This window comes from Urocitellus parryii, chromosome 4 (genome assembly GCF_045843805.1).
Source record: "Urocitellus parryii isolate mUroPar1 chromosome 4, mUroPar1.hap1, whole genome shotgun sequence".
NCBI classification, from domain to species: Eukaryota; Metazoa; Chordata; class Mammalia; order Rodentia; family Sciuridae; genus Urocitellus; species Urocitellus parryii.
In genome coordinates, this window is record NC_135534.1 from 2607332 (window position 1) to 2623783 (window position 16452).

Below are 16452 nucleotides of genomic sequence, written 5' to 3' on the forward strand. Positions count from 1 at the left end.
GAACCCCACAGGTCAGAGAGCTACCAAACTTGATAAAAAGGGCACATGTCTCTGTGTCCAAGGTTCTAGAATACTGGTGTGCTCAAGAGCCACAGCCCTGACTCCAGGAATCTTACTGGATCCTCCCAATGTTGTGCATTTCAAATGAATCATGAGGTCATTGTTGAAGCAAGAAGTAGAAATTTATCCAATGGTGGGTCTGGGACAGTGACCAAGGTGCCTCTGCAAATCTCCACCCCTTGCAATAAGTAGGATATCTCTTTTATAGCCCCAAACCACAAGTAATCAGTAAGTCAAAACAATAGCAATGCAGGAAGTGGGTCAAAATGACCCAATACAGGATTCAGTCACTGTCCAAGAAAAATGGAATCTAAAAAAGAAATGTTACAAATGTATTTCTTTTCTAAAAAATACTTTTCCTTTATTTATTTATTTTTTAATGTGGTGCTAGAATTGAACCCAGTGCCCCATGCATGCAAGGCAAGTGCTCAACCACTGAGCTACAAACCCAGCACACAAATGTATTTCTTAATAATACATTGTATAAGAATAACAGGAACATTTTTCAAACACCCTGGGTTGCATACATAAAATGAAATCTCAGATTAAAATGGAGTTTATCTGTTCAAGGCACATATAGTTGTTCCATAACATTGCCCAGATCTCAGTGCATGTCATGGTCTCCTTCAGTCTCACAGTCATAGCAGTAAGTTCTCCCAGGGAATTGATGCTTTCCTTCCTTTCCTCAGAAATTTCAGAGGAGTTCTTGAACAGTCCCAGCATGTCAGTGTGCTTCAGGATGTTCCCAGGTTTTCAAAGAACAAAAGGATGAGCCCAGGGACACAGTGGAACTCATGGCCATTACCAGGATCTCAGATTGACTCAGGGCATTATGAAGTGTCTCAGTCATGTTTAATGCTATTTGTAGAGTCTCAATTGTGATTAGATAGTCCCACAAAGACACACTGGATTCAGGGTTTTGCCAGAGTCTCACTAAATCTCAGGATTTTTCTCACATCCTCAGTGTAGTCATTGTCATTCATAGGGTTACAGTGCTGCTCAGGGCCAGCCCAGAGTCTGAGTATCAGGGCATTTCCCCAGAACACAGTGGTGCCCAGGGCCTTCTGCAGAGTCTTTGTGGTGTCACTGGCTTCTAAGACAATCAGTGAGCTGTAGTCTTCACAGGTCACTTTGATCACCAGGGCCTGCCCAAGAGTTTTAGTGATGTTAGGACCTTCTTCAGGGTACCAGAGAGGCCATTGTCTCCTTCTGTCTGAGTGGTTTCCTAGGTCAACAAGAAAGCTCATGGCTTTCCTGTGTTCTTTAGAGGGCCTCAATGCCTTCCACAGTGTATCTGCTGTTCTCAGACAATCTCTAGAATTTCAGTGTAGCAAGGGGCTATTCATAGAATTTCAGAGCTATTCAGAGGCATTCCATGAGTTTATATGATTCAAAGGTCTTTAAAAGAGTCACATGGCATGCAGTGGTTTGTAATTGGCATTCAGGGCTTTTCCTACTGTGTTATTTGGATTCAGGGATTCTGCAGGTTACTGAGGATGCTCATGTTCTCTGGTACTGATTCTGTGGATCGTGGGTCCTTGCCTGGGGTCTCAGTGGTTTACATGGACTCCTCTAGTCCCATGGCCTTTGTCAGTGTGTTCCCCAGAGTCTCTGTGATCTCATTCCCATGCTTGTGCATTCAGGTGAGCTCTTGGACATTTCCAGCATCTCAGTATGGGTCGAGAAGTGTCTCAGATATTCAAAGAGCCAAAGGCTTTGCCCATTGCCTCAATGGAACTCATGGCCTTTACCAGACTCTCTATTTTTCTCAGGGCCTTTTTTTTTACTGTCTCATTCATGTCCCATTTTGTATCTAGTGTGTGACCAGGGCTTAGACAGTTCCCTAAAGACAAACTGGGTTCAGAGTTTTCATCAGACTGTAAGCAGATCTCAGCATGTTTCTCAGGTTTTCAGTGGAGTTCATTGTCATTCCCAGTGTTACAATGTTACCGAGGGTCTTCTCCAGAGTCTCTGTGGTGTCATTACCTTCTCAGAAATTCAGTGAAGCTATAGTCCTCCCAGGTCACACTGATGATCAGGGGATACCCAGAAAATTAGTGACAAGAAGGGGGCTTGGATATTGCCCAGTGTTTAGAAGAGGTTCAAGGCTTTCAAAAAATTCTAAAATTTATTAATTTCATTCACTGTTGTTTCAATGGTGATCAAAATATTCTTCAGATTCTTAGAAATAATAAGGACTCAACCTTAGGATAACAGATGTGTTCACAGTCTTTGCAAAAAAGTTAGTGTTCTCATTACCTTCTCAGACTCTCAATACACATCAGCACTATTTACAATTTTACCACTTGATAGAGCCTTCCCAGGGTCTCAATATTTCTCACTGCCTTTTTGAGAGGATCACTGAGTTTTAGAGCCAATATCAGAATCTCCTATTATTTCAGGATATTTTACAATTTGTCCATAAAGCTCAGTGCTATTCTCAAGAGTCTCAGTGATGCTCAGTGCTTCTTCCAAACTCAGTTTTAGGCTGTGAATCTTACCAAATAAAAACTGTGTTTAGGGCCATTAAGGGTTTCTTAATGATTCCTAGGGTTTCTTCCTGCTGCAGTCTGGCTAGGCACAAAATCACGAGCCACTCAAGCAGGAACAAACTTTATTTTTTGAAACGGCTGCCAATGCCCCGTACGCCCATGGGAAGAATCCTGATCGACCCACACGGCGTTCTCCTGGAACCCCCGGAATTCCCTCCTACTGTACTTCCCCAACCAATGGGAACTCTCCAGGAGTCACCTTTCAACCAAAAATGCCATGCATCATATTACTTGGCTGTGGCTCTTAGCATCTCCCAGGGTCTCTGTTGAGCTAAGTGTCATTCTTAGGGTCTCAGTTGTGCTTAGCATCTTTCAAAGAGTTTGATTGTGTGACAGAACTTTCCCAAAAATTGTTGTGAGGCCTAGGGCCTACCCTACTACTTCACTGGATTAACAATCCTTCTAAATATCTAGTGGTGCTCAGATTCTTCTACAATATTCTTGGAAAATAATGTCATTCCCTAGTGTCTCATTGCAGAACAGAGCCATGGCCAGTGTGTGATTGTGACAGAGAGATGTTTCCCCTGTCACAGTGGTGCTCAGGGCTTTCCCCACTGTGTCAGGGGCACTCAGGGCTACCCCATATTATGGACTGAAAGCTCAGGGTTTTCTCCAGGATCTGAGTCTGGCTCAGTGCTTTCCCCAGTGACATACAGGTATTCAGGGAATTCTCTTGGGTCTTTTTTGAGTGGCCAGTTAATATTAGGTCTCAGAGTTTTTTCCACAGCTTTTGTGAGGCTAAAGTTCTTCAATAAACAGTTTTACAGCTGGGTTCAGGGTCTCTACATGGCTCTGTCCTATGTCTCCTTGTGACAGTTCTTTTGCAGCTCAACAGGAAGCTCCTGGCTTTCCCATGTTCTATACTGGATCTCAATGTTTTCCTTAGTGCATACGACGTCATTCTCAGCACAATCTCCAGAATTTTAGTGAGGCTAAAGGCTCAGGGCTGTCTATAGTGTTTCTGGGTGTTCAGATTTTTTCCATGAGTTTAAGTGATTCAAAAGCCTTCAAAATTGCCTCTTGGCATTCAGGGCCTTCACTTGATTTGTATTGATGATTAGGTATTTCCCCGTGTGTCAGTGGAATTCATGTTTTGCAGCTCACTGATGAAGCTCATGGACTCTCTTACTGATTCAGTGGATTGTGGGTCCTTGCCGAGGTTCTCAGTGAATTTCATGGTCTTCTTCATTTTCAATATCCTGCTCAGGTTATTTCCCTAGAGACTTAGTGTTCTTCTTCCCTTCATCATGCATTTCATTGAGCCCATGTACACTTACACCAACTCAGTGTAGTTCAGGAAGTTAGCTCCCAAGTGTTTGAACAAGCCAAGAATATGGCCCAGGGCTTCAGTGGAACTCATGGCAATTACCAGACTTTCAGTTTTTTCAGAACATTTGGCAGTTTTAGTCATGTTCAGTGGTTTTCTCAGAGTCTCAGAAGAGCTTTGATAAATTGCTGGTTCAGAGTGTTTGCAAAGTTTCTTCTTAAATCTCAGTACCTATCCCAGGTTGTCACTGTAATTTATTGTCATTCCCAAGGTCAGTGTAATGAAGGGCCAGCCCAGAGTCTTACTGAGTCTCAGGGAATTCCCCAGACTCACAGTTGTGCCCAGGGCCTTCTGTAGAGTCTATTGATATCAATGCAATCCCAGGCACTTAGGAAATCTATAGTTTTCCAAGGAGCACTGATGATCAGGGACTACTACAGTGTCTTAGTGACACTCAGGGTATCAGAGGGGCTTAAGGACTATCTCAGTGTCAGTGAGCATCAGGGCCTACCCTAGTTTCTCAGGAGGGATCAAGGCCTTCCCCAGAATTTTAGTCTTGTATACAAAGATCCATATGGCCTTCATGGTACTTGGAATATTGCCCAGTGCACAGAATAAGTTCAAACCTTCAGCAAAGTCTCAGATTTATTAATTTTATTCATTGTTGTCTCAGTGTTGTTCAAAATAATCTTCAGATTCTTAGGAATGTAAAGTGCCCTTCCTCAGGTTTACTGATATGTGCACAAAGTTCCCAGGGTTCTGAATGATCTCATTGCCTTCCCAGGCTCTCAGGGCCCATCAGCACCATTTACAATTACATCATGTGCTCAGAGTCTTCCCAAGGTCTCAATAGTTCTCATGGGCTTTTTCAGGGGAACACTGAGTTTCTGAGCCAACCTTGGGGTATCCTTTTATTTCAGAGTTTATTACAGATTGTTCATGAGGTTCAGTTCATTTCACAGAGTCTCAATAAATTCTCTGTTACTTCCAGCCTCAGAGTGAGTCTTTGAATCTTTTGAAAGATAATAGTGGGTTCCATGTTGTTCAAGTTTTATCGATAAATCCCAGGGCCTTCCACAGGGTCTCTGTGGAGGTAATTGCCATTTCCAACATCACATTGGTGCTTGCCATCTTTCTCAGTGTATTTGTGTGTCAGGGGCTTCCTAAATATTGTAGTGAGGCTTCAGGCCTATGGAACCATTTCAGGTACTATGAAACTCTGCCCAGTATCCAGTGGTGCTCAGATACTTCCACAGTATTCTAGAAAATTAATGACTTTCCCTAGTGTCTCATTGGGGAATAGAGCCTTGCCCAACGTGTTAATGTAACATGGAGATACTCTCAGTGTCATAGTGGTGCTCAGAGTCTTCCCCTTTCTTTTGTAGGCATTCAGGGTAGCCCATGTTTCTTGGTATAAATTAATAACTTTTTCCAAGGTCTTAGGCTCAGTGCTTTTCCCAATGACTTACATGGGTAAGAGAATTTTGTAGGGTCTTTTTTGAGATTTTAGGTATAATTGGGTCTCAGGTTTTTCCCACAGCATCTGTGATGCAAAAGGACTTCAGTATATAGATTTTTAATGGTTTCAGTGCCTCCATAAAGTCAATGTGGTGTTTTGAATCTTTTCCTCAGTTCCCATGTGTCTGGGTACTTTCCCCAATTTTCAATGAAACTCACGGCTTTTCCTTGTTCCTTAGTGGGCCTCAATGCCTTCCACAATGTTCTCCAGGGTTACAGTGTGACTCAGGACTGTACTTAACGTTCCAGGTGTGTTCAGATGATTTTCATGAGTTTATATGATTCAAAGGTCCTCAAAAGTGTCTCTTGGCATTCTGGGCCTCACTGGTTTCTAAGTGGTGTTGAGGCTTTTCCCAGTGTATCACTAGTATTCAGGTCTTTTGCATCTCACTAAGCTGGGTCATGGACTCTGGTGTGCATTCAGTGCATGTGGGTCATGGCTCAGATCCTAGTCTCCTCCAGTCTTACAGTCATGCTCAGGTTGTTCCCACAGATTTTTCGTGTTTCTTTTTCACTCCATTTGTTCATTCCATTGAGGTCTTGTACATTCCCACCATCTCAGTGTGCTTCAGGATGTTCCCAGGTTTTCAAAGAGCCAAAGACCTTGCTCAGACCCTAGTAGAACTCAAGGCCATCACCAGGCTTTCTGTTATTCTCTGTGCCTTTGGCAGACTCTCACTCATGTTCAGTGCTTTCTCCAGAGACTCACCAAGACTTAGATAGTTCCCAAAAGACACACTAGGTTTAGAGTTTTTGCCAGGGTCTCAGTAATACTGGCACATTTCCCAGGTTCTGAGTAGAGTTCTTTGGCATTCCAAGGATCAAAGTGTAGCTCAGAACCAGCCCAGAGTCTACTGAGTCTCAGGGCATTTTGTGATGCCCAGGGTCTTCTGCAATTTCTTAGTGATATCATTGCCTTCCAAAGAACTCAGTGAAGCTACAATCTTCCCTTGTTACACTGATGATCAGTACCTACCAGGGATTCTTAATGATACTCAAGGTATCACTGGGGTTCATCAACTTTCCTAGTGTCAGTGTGCCTTAAGCTATACCATAGAGTCTCAGGAGGGCTGATGGACTTCCCCAGAATTTTAATCTTGTTTAAGAAAAATACATATGGTTTTCACATGCTTGTAATATTACCCCATGCTTAGAAGAGTGTCAAGGCTTCAACAAGTGTCACAGATTTGTTAATTTCAATCATTGTCTCAATGGGGTTCAAAATAATCTTCAGATTCTTAGAAATGTGAAGGCCCCTTTCCTAGTTTGACAGGGGTGTGCACACCCTTCCCAAGATTCTTAGTGCCCTCATTTTTTTACCTATGTTTTCAGTATGGAGCATCATGATTCACAGGGGGTCACTGAGTTTCAAAGCCAACCTCAGAGTATTTTTTAATTTCAGGGTATATTACAGGTTGTCCATGAGGTTCAATGTGATTCTCAGAGTCTTACTGGTGCTCAGTGTTTCTTCCAGCCTTGAAGTGAGGCACTGGACCTTCTGAAAGGTCAACACTGTGTTCAGGGTTATTCACATTTTCTCAAAGAATCCATAAGCCTTGTCCAGGGTCTTTGTGAAACTAAGTGCCATATCCAGAATCATGGTGGTGCTTGCCATCATTTGTAGTGTTTGTGTGTCAGGGCCTTCCCAAATACTGTAGTGAGGTCTCAGACCTACTGTACTATTTCAGTGAATATAAAACTCCTCCCAATATCTAGTGATGCTTAGATAATACACAGTATTCTTGGAAAATAATGTCCTTCCCTAGTGTGTCATTGGGGAATAGAGCCTTGCCCAGTGTGTTAGTGTAACATGGAGACACTCTCAGTGTCACAGTGGTGCTTGTGGCCTTTTCCCCTCATTGTAGGCATGCAGGGTAGCCCATTTTTCTTGGTGTGAGCTCGTGGCTTTCCCCAAAGTCTCAGTCTGGCTCAGTGGCCTCCCCAATGACTTACAGGCTTCAGGGAATTCTCTATGGTTCTCTTTGAGATCTCAGGGTCTCAGACTTTTCCCATGGCCTCTGTGAGGCTAAAGCCCTTTAATAATTTGTCAGTGGACATCATGGCCTCTACCAGTACATAAGTTGGGTTGTGGATGTTTCCTAATGTCTGCTTGTGTCTCAGTGCTTTTCTAGCTGAACAATGAAACTCCTGGATTCCTGTGTTCCTCAGAAGGCTTCAGTGCCTTCCATTCTGTGTCTGTAGTTTTCCAGACAATTTCCTGGATTTCCATGTGAATCAAGGCTGTCCATATAATTTCTGGGGTTTTCATACACTTTCCATGAATTTGTGTGACTCAAAGGCCTTCAAAGGTGTTTCTTGGCACTCAGGTCCCTCATTGGTTTTCAATTGGTGCTCAGTGGTTTCCCAGTGTATCAGAGGACTTCAGGGCTTTTGCAGCTCACTAAGTAGTCTAATGGACTCTGGTAAAGATTCAGTGAGTTGTGGGTCCTGGCCCAGGTCCTCAGAGCATTTCCTGGTCATCTCATTTCACAGTCATGCTTGGCCTGTCCCTCCAGAGTACTGCTTCTTTTCTTCCTGCTTTGAGTTTTGCTCTTGGATATTCCCATTTCAGTGTAATTTGGATGTTCCTTAATTTGTCAAACTGACCAAGGCCTTGCCCAGGGCCTCTCTGGAACTCATGGCAATTACCAGGCTCTCAGTTTTTTCCCAAGGCCTTATGCAGTGTCTCAGTCATGTTCAGTGCTATTCCCAGAGTCTTACCATGGTTATATAGCTCCCCAAAGACACACTGGTTTAGAGTTTTCCCCTTGTCTCAGTAAAACTTTGTACTTTTCCAGCTTGTCAGTGGAATTCATTGCCATTCCCAGAGCTACAGTGTTGCTCAGGTTCAGACCAGATTATTACTGGGTCACAGGGCATTCCCCAGGGTATAATAGTGCCCAGGGCCTTCTGCATTGTCTTATTCTTATCTTGTCTTCCCAGGCACTCAGTGAAGCTGTAGTCTTCCCAGGTTACACTGATGATCAGGGCATATGTTACTGCCTTAGTGACGCTCAGGGTGTCAGAGTGGCTCAGGTTTTTTTTCTTTTCCAGAGTCAGTGAGCCTTAGAACCTACCCTAGAGTCTCAGGAGGACTCAAGGCCTTTTGCAGAATTTCAATTTTGTTTCAATAGGTCCACATGATCTTCATGGTTCTTGGAATATTGTCCTTCACAAGAGTCTTAGATTCATAATTGTATTCACTGTTGTCTTAATTTTGTTCAATATATTCTTCAGAATTTTAGGGAGGCAAAAGTTCTTCCTTAGGTTAACAGATGTGTGCACTGCATTCCCCAATATTTAGTGTTCTCATTGTTTTTCAAGGTTTTAGTGCAGATCAGCACACTTTATATTTTCACCATTGTCTCAGGATATTTCCTACTGTCTCAGTAGATCTCATTGTCTTTTTCAGGGGAACCCTGAATTTCAGGAACAACTGCAGAGACTCCTACTACTTTGGGGTCTTCTACAGGTTGCTTATGAATCTCAGTTGTATTCTTAGAGTCTCAGTGTTTCTCCAGCCTCACATTGAGGCTCTGAATCATTGTGTTTATGTTGTTCAAGGTTTCTCAATGAATCCCAGGGCCCTGCCCAAGGTCTCTGTTGAGCTAAGTGACATTTTCAGTATCACAGTGGGGCTCTGCATCTTTCTCAGAGTTTTATTGTGTGTCAGGTTCTTCCTGAGATTCATAGTGAGGCCTAGGTTTTACCCTACTATTTCAGTGTTTTCAAGAACTCTGCATAATTTCTAGTCATGCTCATATTCTTCCACAGTCTTCTGGAAATATAATGGCCTTCCACAGGGTCTCAGTGAGGAATTGAGATTTGCCCACTCTGTCACTGTAAAAGAGATATATTCCCATTGTCATAGTGGTTCTCAGGGCTTTCCCCCATAGCAGTTGAACTCTGGGCTATGCCACATTTCTTGATGTAATCTCAGCACTTGCTGCAGGGTCTCAGTCTCACTCAGTGCTTTCCTCAATGTCTTTCATGGGCTCAGTGTTCTCTTGTATTTTCACTGAGATCTTAGTTATGATTGGGTCTCAGACTTTCTGTGAAGATAAAGGCCTTCAATAAAATAGTTTAACAGTGGGGTTCAAGGCCTCCACAAGGGTCAATGTGGTGCTGTGGATCTTTTTCAGGTTTTTCTTGTGTCTCAGTCATTTTCCAGCTCAGCTATGAGCTCAGCTATGTTCTTTGGTATGACTCAATGCCTTACATATTGTATCTGTAGCTCAGAACAATATCCAGAATTTCAGTGTGTCTCAGGACTGTCCATAGTATTTCAGGTTCTTCAGATGCTTTCCATGAATTTGTGAGATTTAAAGGCCTTTCAAAGTGTCTCTTGCCATTCAGGGCTTTACTTATTGTTGTTTATGTTTTTTTTTTAATTTTTATTGTTGGTTGTTCAAAACATTACATAGTTCTTGACATATCATATTTCACACTTTGATTCAAGTGGGTTATGAATTCCCATTTTTACCCCATATACAGATTGCAGAATCACATCGGTTACACATCCACTGTTTTACATATTGCCATATTAGTAACTGTTGTATTCTGCTGCCTTTCCTATCCTCTACTATCCCCCCTCCCCTCCCCTCCCCTCCCATCTTCTCTCTCTACCCCATCTACTGTAATTCATTTCTCCCCCTCATTTTTTTCCCTTTCCCCTCACTTCCTCTTGTATGTAATTTTGTATAACCATGAGGGTCTGCTTCCATTTCCATGCATTTTCCCCTCTCTCTCCCTTTCCCTCCCACCTCTCGTCCCTGTTTAATGTTGATCTTCTTCTCATGCTCTTCCTCCCTACTCTGTTCTTAGTTGCTCTCCTTATATCAAAGAAGACATTTGGCATTTGTTTTTTAGGGATTGGCTAGCTTCACTTAGCATAATCTGCTCTAATGCCATCCATTTCCCTGCAAATTCCATGATTTTGTCATTTTTTAATGCAGAGTAATACTCCATTGTGTATAAATGCCACATTTTTTTTTATCCATTCATCTATTGAAGGGCATCTAGGTTGGTTCCACAGTCTAGCTATTGTGAATTGTGCTGCTATGAACATTGATGTAGCAGTGTCCCTGTAGTATGCTCTTTTTAGGTCTTTAGGGAATAGATTGAGAAGGGGAATAGCTGGGTCAAATGGTGGTTCCATTCCCAGCTTTCCAAGAAATCTCCATACTGCTTTCCAAATTGGCTGCACCAATTTGCAGTCCCACCAGCAATGTACAAGTGTACCTTTTTCCCCACATCCTCGCCAGCACTTATTGTTGTTTGACTTCAGAATGGCTGCCAATCTTAGTGGAGTGAGATGGTATCTTAGGGTGGTTTTGATTTGCATTTCTCTGACTGCTAGAGATGGTGAGCATTTTTTCATGTACTTGTTGATTGATTGTATGTCCTCCTCTGAGAAGTGTCTGTTCTTTACTCCTCACACTTCAGATAGAGCCCTAATATCCAGAGTATACAAAGAACTCAAAAAATGTTGTTTATATTCTTAATAGCTGCCGTTCTGACTGGAGTGAGATGAAATCTTAGAGTAGTTTTGATTTGCATTTCTCTAATTACTAGAGATGATGTAGATTTTTTTTCATATATTTGTTGATTGATTGTATATCATCTGAGAAGTGACTGTTCAGTTCCTTGGCCCATTTATTGATTGAGTTATTTGTTTTTCTTGGTGTTTAGCTTTTGAGTTTTTTATATACTCTAGAGATTAGTGCTCTTTGTGATGTGTGAGGGGTAAGAATTTGCCTCCAAGCTGTAAGCTCTCCATTCACCATATTGATTTATTTTTTCTGAGAAGAAACATTTTAATCTAAATCCATCCTATTTATTATTTCTTGGCTGTAGGAGTCTTATTAAGGAAATATTGACCTAATCTAATATAATGAATATTTTGGCCTACTTTTTTATTCTATTAGACACAAGGTCTCTGGTTTTATTCCTAGGTTCTTGATACATTTTTATTTGAGTTTTTGTGCATAGTTAGTTATTGGGGTTTAGTTTCATTTTGTTGCTTATAGATTTCCAGTTTTTCCAGCACCATTTGTTCAAGAGGCTATCTTTTCTTCAATGTATGTTTTTGGTGCCTTTGTCTAATATAAGATAACTGTAATTATGTAGGTTAGTCTCTGTGTCCTCTATTCTGTACTATTGGTCTACCAGTCTATTTTGGTGCCAATACCATGCTGTTTTTGTTACTATTGCTCTCTAGTAATAGTTTAAGGTCTGGTATAGTGATGCCACCTGCTTTATTCTTCCTGCTAAGAATTGCTTTAACTGGGTCACTTATTTTTCCAGATAAATTTCATGATTGCTTTTTCTATTTCTATTAGGAATGCCATTGGGATTTTGATTAGAATTACATTAAATATGTGTAATGCTTTTGGTAGGATATTCATTTTGACAATATTAATTCTGCCTATCCAAGAACAAGGTAGATCGTTTCATCTTCTAAGGTCTTTAATTTCTTTCTTTAGTGTTTGGTAATTTTTATTATAGAGGTCTTGCACCTCATTTGGTAGTTTGACTGCCAAGTATTTTATTTTATTTTTTTTGAGGCTATTGTAAATGAAGTAGTATTTCTAATTTCCCTTTCAGAGGATTTGTTACTGATATAAAAAAATGCCTTTGATTTATGGGTGTTGATTTTGTATCCTGCCACTTTGCTAAATTTATTTATTAGTTTTAGAAATTTTCTGGTAGAATTTTTTATGTCTTCTAGGTATAGAATCATATCAGCTGTGAATAGTGCCAATTCGAGTTCTTCTTTTTCTATCTGTATTCCTTTAATTTCTTTTCATCTGTCTAATTGCTCTGGCCAGTGTTTCAAGAAGTATGTTAAATAGAAGTGGTGAAAGAGGGCATTCCTGTGTTGTTCCAGTTTTTATAGGAAACACTTTCAATTTTTCTCCATTTAGAATCTTGTTGGCCTGGGGCTAAGCATAGATAACTTTTATGATGTTGAGATATGTTCCCATTATCCCTAGGTTTTCTAGTGTTTTGAACATGAATGATACTGTATTTTGTCAAATGCTTTTTCTGCATCTATTCAGATGATCATATGGTTTTTATCTTTAAGTCCATTGATGTGATGAATTATATTTATTGATTTCTGGATATTGAACCAACCTTGCATCCCTGGTATGAACCCCACTTGATTGTTGGGAACTATATTTTTTTTATATGTTTTTGTATTCAATTTGCCAGAATTTATTGAGAATTTTTTGTTCATTAGAGATATTGGTCTGAGTTTTTATTTCTTTGATGTATCTTTACCTGGTTTTGTAATCAGGGTGATATTGGCCCCATAGAATGAGTTTGGAAGTGCTCCCTCTTTCTATTTTCTGAAATAAATTGAAGAGTATTGGTATTAGTTCTTCTTTAAAGGTCTTCTAGAACTCAGCTACGTATCTTCTCCAGTCTCACAGTCATACTCTGTGAGCTTGCCCAGAGTCTTAGTGTTCTTCTATCGACCGGGCATGCAATTGTAGTCTTGGACATTCCTAGCATCTCAGTATGGTTCAGGATGCTCCTCAGATTTTCAAAGAGCCAATGGATATGCCCAGGACTTTAGTGGAACTCATGGCCATTATGAGATTTTAAGATGTATTTTAGGGCCTCTTGTAGTGTTTCAGTCATTTTGGGTGTTATTTCCAGAGTCTTGCCATGGCTGAGATAACTTCCCAAAGACAGACTGGTTTCAGAAGTTTTGCCAGAGTTTCAGTCAATCTCAGCACCTTTCTAAGGTTTTCAGTGGACTTCATTGCTTGTCCAAGGTTACAGTGTGTGTCAAGTCAAGATCAGAATGTTAGTGAGCCTCAGGAGATATCCCAGGGTCATTGTGATATTCAAAGTTTATTTGTAGAATCTTAGTGGTGCCATTGCCTTTCCAGGCACTCAAGAAGCTGTAGTCTTCCCAGGTTACTCACATGATCAGGGCCTACCACATAGTCTTAATGGCAGAGAGTTTTAAAGGAGCTCAGAATCTTTTGCATTGTCATGTGCTTCAGGGCCTACCTGAGACAATCTGGAAGGCTCAAGGCCTTCCCCAGGATTTCAGTCTTTTTACAAATGTCCCTGTGGTCTTTATGGTACTGATTGACCTATTGCCCAGTTTTCTGAATATGTTCAAGTCTTCCCAAAGCATCTCACATTCATGAATTTTATTCACTATAGTCTCATTGGGGTTCAAAATATTCTTCTTATTTGTAGAAAGGTAAAGGGCACTTCCTTTATTTGAGGGAATGACTTTTCCTCCTTTTGAAAGGTGTCTGCACAACCTTCCTGATAGTTTTTCATACTTTTTGGTTTCTAGGCTCTCAGTGCAGATCAGTACAATTCACAATGTCTCCATGTGCTCAAAACCTTACCAAAAGACTCAAGAGGTCTCAGGGCATTTTGAAGGGAACTCTTTTTTAGAGCTAAGTTAATAGGTTCTTGTTATCTCAGGGTTTTTACAGGTTGTTCATGAGTCTCGATGCTATTTCAGAGTCTCCCAGATGTTTAGTTCTTCTTCTGGCCTAGGAGCCAGGCTCTGAATCATCCAAAGAAAACACTGCCTTCAGTGCCATTCAGAGTTACTCAATGAATCCCAGGGTTTTCCCAGATTTTTGGTGATGGTAAACTCCATTTTCGGGTTTGCAGTTGTTCTCATGATGTTGCCCAGTGTTTGATTGTCTGACAGGGCCTGTCCAAATATGGTAGTGAGGCCTAGCATTTTTCCTACACTTCCATTGGGTTTTAGAAATCTACAAAATATTGAGTAGTGTTCAGATTCTTTTGCACTACTCTGGGAAAATAATGGCATTCACTAGTGTCTCAACGGGAAATGTTTGCTTGCCCCGTGTCCTTGTAACACAGACATATTCACATTGTCATGGTTGTGCTCAAGGCCTTGCTCACTGTGTCACAGGCACTCAGGGCTTCTCCATGTTTCTTGATATCAGCTCAGTGTTTTCTTCAGGGTCACAGTCTAGCTCAGTGCTCTCCCAATGACTTAGAGGCACTCAGGGAACTCACTGGGCTCTTGTTGGGGATCTCAGTTGTAGTTGGGCCTTCAATTGTTCCCCACAGCTTTTGTGTGGTTAGAGACCTTTGGGAGATTTACAGTGGGGTTTAGGGCCCATGTCAGGATCTGGAGGGATTGTGGAGCTTTCCCAGTGTCTCTTTTTGTTTCTATGCTTTTCTCATTCAATATGGCGATCATGACCCTCCCATGTACTTTACAGGGCCTCGATGCCTTCCACAGTGTGTTTGTTGTTTTCACCACAATCTCCAGGATTTCCCTGTGACTCAGAGCCATCCATAGAATTTCAGTGGTGTTCAGAAGCTCTTTATGAGTTTGCTTGTTTGGCTTCAAAAATTCTCTTGGCAATTTGGGTCTTCTGGGTTCTGATTGTTTTTCAGGGCTTTTTGCAGTATCCCACTGGAATTCAGGGCTCTTGCAGGTCACTAAGGACTGGGCTTTGGTACTGATTTAGTGGACTGTGTGTTCTTTCCCAGTGTCTCTTGATTTCATGATCTACTCCAGGCTCAGGCTCATGCTCTGGGTGTTTTCCCAGTGCCTTCATGTTCTGCTTATTTTGTTCATGCATCCAGTTGAGCTTTGTGACATCTCCAGCATCTCAGGGAGGTTCAGGACATTCCCAAGCTCTTCAAAAATCCAAAGGACTTGCCCATGGCTACAGTGGATCTCATGGCAATTACCATGCTCTCAATTTTTCTTAGGGCCTTTGGCAATGTCTCCGTCATTTGCAGTGCTATTCCCAGAGCCTCACCAGGTCTTAGATAGGTTTGCAAACACACACTGGTTTCCAAAACTTTGCCAGAGTCTCAGCACCTTTTTCCAGTGGAGTTCATTGCTGTTTTTTTTTTTTTTTTTTTGTCAGTGGAGTTTATTGCTCTTCCAGGGGCCACCCCAGAGTCTAAATGAGTTGCAGGGCATCTCTCAGGGTCACAATGGTAGGCAAGACTTATTTGCTGAGTCTCAGTGTTTCCATTCCTTTCCAGACCCTCAGTGATGCTCTAATATTCCCGGGTAATGCAGATAATCAGGGCCTATCCCAGAATCTTAGTGACACTGAAGGTTTCAGAGGGGTCATGTCTTTTTATTGTCAGTGGGCCTTCAGACATACCCTAGACACTCAGGAGGGCTCGGGGCCTTCCACATAATTTCTGTCTTGTTTACAAAGTTTCACATGGTCTTCATGGTACTCACTGGAATATTACTCAGTGTTTACATGATGTTCAAGCCTTCAACAAAACATTCACTTTCATTTTATCGAATGTAGTCTCATTACTGTTCAAAACATTCTTCATATTCTGAAAATAGTGAAGGTCCCTTCCTTCCATGAACCAATGTGTGCACATGTACACAAAAGTCTTATTTTCCTCCTTGACTTCCCAGCATCGCAGTGAAGATCAGCCTTGTTCACAATTTCACCATGTGCTCAGGGTCATTGAAAACATCTAACCAGATCTCATTGCTCTTGCAGAGGAACACTGAGTTTGAGAGCCAACCTAGAAGCTCCTATTCTTTCAGCATCTTTGATCCTTTTTTTTTTTTTTTTTTGAGGCTCAGTGCTCTTTTCAGAATCTCAGTGATGCTTAGTTGTTCTTCTGGCCTTGGAGCCAGGCTCTGAATCTTCCAGAGGAAACACATGCTTCAGTGATGTTCAGTGTTACTCAGTCAATCCCAAGGTTTTCCCAGGTTCTCAGTTAAGCTAAACTCTAGTTTCAGCTTCAAACTGATGCTTAGCATGTTGCCCAGTGTTTGATTGTGTCAGAACCTGCCCAAAAATCTTAGTGTAGCCTAGGGAGTATACTACTCTTTTATAGTGGTCTTTAGAGCTCTCCAAAAATCAAATGGTGCCCAGATTCTGTTATACTATTCTGGAAAAATAATGTCCTTCACTAGTGTCTCATTGGGAAATCAGACCTGCCCCCGGTGTCCTTGTAACATGGACCTATTCCCATTATCTTTGTCATGCTCAGGGCCTTCTTTACTGCACCAGGGGCACTCATGGCTAGCCTGTGTTTCTCAGTGTA